General features: G+C 46.9%; 2 long non-coding RNA genes across 2 annotated transcripts; both read left to right on the plus strand.

Moving 5' to 3' along the window:
* The first annotated feature begins 2224 nt into the window (after positions 1–2224).
* LOC125525725 lies at positions 2225–2949 on the plus strand. Its single transcript, XR_007291410.1, has 3 exons — positions 2225–2313; positions 2391–2828; positions 2913–2949. It is a non-coding gene; the product is annotated as an uncharacterized LOC125525725 (long non-coding RNA).
* A 215-nt stretch (positions 2950–3164) lies between these two features.
* LOC125519875 lies at positions 3165–3696 on the plus strand. The gene is made up of 3 exons (XR_007288354.1): positions 3165–3211; positions 3279–3543; positions 3663–3696. It is a non-coding gene; the product is annotated as an uncharacterized LOC125519875 (long non-coding RNA).
* Positions 3697–4571: the final 875 nt, after the last annotated feature.

Genomic DNA, 4571 nt, shown 5'->3' on the forward strand with positions numbered 1-4571 from the left:
AGTATAGAGGGCAAATCCTGACTGCTATTGGTGTGGACGGGAACAATCAAATCATCCCACTTGCCATGGCATTTGTGGAGGGTGAGAACTTTCTCAGCTGGGTATGGTTCTTCCGCCAAGTGAAAATTGCCATCGTGAAGGACCGACCAAACGTGTGTGTCATTCATGACAGACATGCTGGTATATTGAAGGCCGTGAAGACACTTCGTAATCCAGCAGATGACGAACCAACACCTTGGAGGGACTTGCAGAGCCGGTGGTGAATGCGCCATCTTGGGGCTAATTTTTTCTCACAGTTCAAGAACAAGCGGTTGATGAACTTGTTCAAAAAATTATGCAAGCAGAGCCAGCAGCGGAAATACGAATTTATTTGGTCCAAACTAGATGAGTTTACTAAGAAGCGGGTCCGTGCAAGGAAGAAAATGGAAGAAGATCAGGTTAAATTAGCAGCACTCATCGCGGAGCTAGAGGAGCCAGTTGGTCTTTGTGACTTGCCAGCAATTGACCCTCCTAATACTAAGAGAAAGAAGGGAAGGGCAATAAAGAATTTTTCTGAGTGGATAGAGAAAGAGTCTCCAATGAATTGGTCTTTGCTGCATGACACACATGGAGCTAGGTATGGCCACATGACAACCAATCTTGCAGAGGTGTATAACTTTGTGCTGAGAGGGAATAGAGCATTGCCACTCACAGCTATTGTGGAGGTTGTATTCCATGGCACTTTGAGATATTTCAGAGAAAGGCACGAGTTAGCACAGAAGCATATTGAAGATAATCAGAACACACCTTATTGTAGCCGTGTCATGGAATACATGGCAAAGAAGATAGAGAAAGCAAAGAAGCACAGTGTCAGACTCATAGGGAATCAAGAAAGGAGGTATGAGGTTCAGCTTCCTACCGATGGTTTTGGTTCTGGAAATGAGGTGAAGACACACGAGGTAAAAATTGGAACGGAATTTTATCCAAGGTGTGAGTGTACATGCAACAAATCGAAGTTGCTACACCTACCTTGCTCTCATGTGTTGGCTGCCTGTGGCCAGATTCAGTTGGATGCTATATCCTTTGTGTCCCCATACTATTTAAAAGAGGCAGTGCTCAACACATGGACAGGCGAGATGACAGGGTTTAGAGTCGTCGGCAATTTCAACAAGGTAAACGACAGTGAGAGAGTATACATCCCGCATCCAGACCTTCGGCGAACAAGTAGGGGCAGACGAAAGGCCCGTCGCATCCGGAACGATATGGACCAGTCTGAAGCTGGTGGAGCAACCAGACAATGTTTGTTATGCGCGGCTTATGGGCATAGGATGAAATATTGTCCCGACCTGAACAAAGATGGTGCTTCCGCATCGACGAGTGCTTCCACATCGACGGCTGCGACAACAGGAGCAAGAGGCGGACGTGGTCGTGGTAGTCGAGGCCGAAGGGGCGGACGAGGAAGAAATAACTCACAAGCTATATAATGTGCCGTAGTGGGTTTTAATATGTAATATGTCAGGACTATGTTTTAATTTGTAATATGTGAGGACTATGTTTTAATTTGTAATATGTCAGGACTATGTTTTAATATGTAATATGTCAGGACTATGTTTTAATTCGTAATATGTCAGGACTATGTTACAATTTGTAATATGTCATACTATGTTTTATTTGCACCTGAGATTTGTTGTTTGAATTGCAGATATGTCTTCGTATCCGTTGCTTAATGGTAACATCGATAGAAAGCACCGGGGCGCCCTTACGGAAGCGGGCAACAACTTAGACGTGTTGGTCACTCGTACCCCAAAGACTAACTGGCTGATACATGATTCATGGGTTGATAGGTATGTGTGCATATAATGGAGACCATATAATGACTTACTATGTTTGACATACTTTTCATAACCGCTAACAATCTCTTTATTTTGTAGGTTAAGTTGGGCTGGACTTCTACCCTTGGCACGGCTGGTTGAGGGTACATTGGATGAGTGGATTGATGGTCCGGACTTAGATGAGGCAGGTGAACCATTGCAGTTACACAAGAGGCAAGTGAGACGTTTATCTTACGACAAGTCACTCCTTACCTGCTTAGTAGATAGATGGAGACCAGAAACACATACGTTTCACTTTCCTTGGGGAGAGATGGCGCCTACTTTACAGGATGTGTCTTACTTGTTGGGATTACCTCTGGCCGGTGCTGCCATAGGTCCCTTAGAGGCAGAATCTGGGTGGCAAGCAGCGATGTAGACCCGTTTTTTGGCTGCAGTCCCGACTGCTAGGGCTATAGACAACGATCCTCATGGACCTCTTTTTAGATGGTTGAGCCAGTTTCAGGTAACCATCACGGCCACTTAAACAAATGTTGTTTTTTAGTTGTCCGATGTTCATACAATTATTACGTTTCTATGTAGATTGTCTCGTTAGGACATCCCGACGTTCAGTTGTCGGAGGCTCAGATTGACCGGTCCCTAGAGGCATATATTCTTTGGCTGTTCGGCAAGACAATGTTTACGGAGAACCACGTGACCACTGTCGATGCACGACTCATCGGTATTGCACGAGAGATAGCTGAAGCACGTTGCCCTGCGGATATTCTACAGAGGAGTTTTGGTTCTGCTGTGTTAGCGGCTACGTACAGAGGCCTGTGCAAAGCTTGCTTGTTGAAGTCTAGAAAATCTAGTCTTGTTGGATGTCCATTATTGTTGCAGCTTTGGTCATACGAGAGGTTCCCTACTGGACGACCCTATGTCTACATTGATAAACCTTTTGGTTTGGAGGACTTAGCTGGGACTTATGTGCCTGCTATCGGTGACTTACCTACTATGGGATCTGTTTGGACACGGCGAGAGGTACTTTTATATTAAGTAACAATTAATTCAATTATTTCTTGCCATTCAATAGTATTACTAATGCTTATTTGTTGTCATGCACAGAGACAGTTTGCGCATACTCAGGTTAGGGGATGCTACCAGTCCTTCATGGCGCAGTTTGATAGTTTGCACGAGGATCAAGTTATTTGGGAGCCATACTCGCCTCAGGCTATATCATCGAGGTACCCAGTTGGGATTTCTGGATTGTGCACTAGAGATCGGCACTTTTGGATGACCAAGGCCAAGTTGGTGTTCGACGTGACGGTTGAGGAGATGTCTCTTCATAGGGTAATGAGACAGTTCGGTCTATATCACCAGCCTGAGATTCCAGTTATTCCACACTTGCCAGACCACGTGCACAAGTAAGTACTAATACTATTTTAGTTGGCAGCTCTGCATTCATAATATACCTAATCATGTCAATCTCAGGGACAGTCGCCTAGGAGGAAACAAGTCCATGTCTTATTGGCTTGAGAGCATTACCCCTTACGTTGACGAATGGACTACCGCTGCGACAAATATCTGGGGTGAGGTTTGGCCCTTTAACTGGGAAATGTTTGGGTTGTATCTGCAGCGTTACCGGCATACAACGAGGATCTACTTGGTTCCATTAGCTGCTCCTGATCAGATCGAAGCCCCTCTCACCAGCGATATGTACCCAACTGCCTCTGTTGTGGGAACCAGACACCACGCGGTAAATGCCTTGGTTCTCATATGTTAAGTCTTTTGTTAATCTGGACAGATTCGCTTGGTTGTTTATTCGTGGTGTCTATCATACAACGAGCATATAATTGGTTCATTCTTTGTGTATAGGGTGACTTGACACTACAGGCGCGAGAGGAGGTTTCTGCTTTAATGCGGCGCTTTCAGAGGGAAGAAACTATCCCACCGCGAGAGGGCGTCTCATGGTTGAGGCGTCTTGATGACAAGCTACGCGGGATTTACGCAGCTGTTACGTGTAGACGGACTTCGGATGTTGCACTTCCTCCTCCAGCACATCGTCCGCCACGTCCCTCTGTACAACATTCAGAACCACGACCCTCTGTGCACTGTTCAGAACCATGACCCTCTGTGCACCGTGCAGAACCTCATCCTTCACAGCCAGGGAGATCTTCCTGGCATGAGCCACCTCCTTCACAGCCAGGGAGATCTTCCTGGCATGAGCCACCTCCTTCACAGCCAGGGAGCTCTTCCTGGCATGAGCCACCTCCTTCACAGCCAGGGAGCTCTTCCTGGCATGAGCCACCTCCTTCACAGCCAGGGAGCTCTTCCTGGCATGAGCCACCTCCTTCACAGCCAGGGAGATCTTCCTGGCATGAGCCACCTCCTTCACAGCCAGGGAGCTCTTCCTGGCATGAGCCACCTCCTTCACAGCCAGGGAGCTCTTCCTGGCATGAGCCACCTCCTTCACAGCCAGGGAGCTCTTCCTGGCATGAGCCACCTCCTTCACAGCCAGGGAGCTCTTCCTGGCATCAGCAGATGAATCTAGGTAACACTACTCACTACATTCTTTTGAACAATGTAGTAATCGTTCTTGCATTCTCAGCAGTCACTGATGCTTACTGGTGGTGCTTCGTTCATGCATTTGTATCAATTTTACTTTACCGCAGGCGGCAACCATTCGCAACCGTTCATGCATTCAGAGCAGTCACCGATCCTTAGTGGTGGTGCTTCGTACTTTGAGGGCGACCGCGAGGATGATGACCAAGCTACAAACATTTA

Source organism: Triticum urartu, chromosome 7 (genome assembly GCF_003073215.2).
Source record: "Triticum urartu cultivar G1812 chromosome 7, Tu2.1, whole genome shotgun sequence".
Classification (NCBI taxonomy): Eukaryota; Viridiplantae; Streptophyta; class Magnoliopsida; order Poales; family Poaceae; genus Triticum; species Triticum urartu.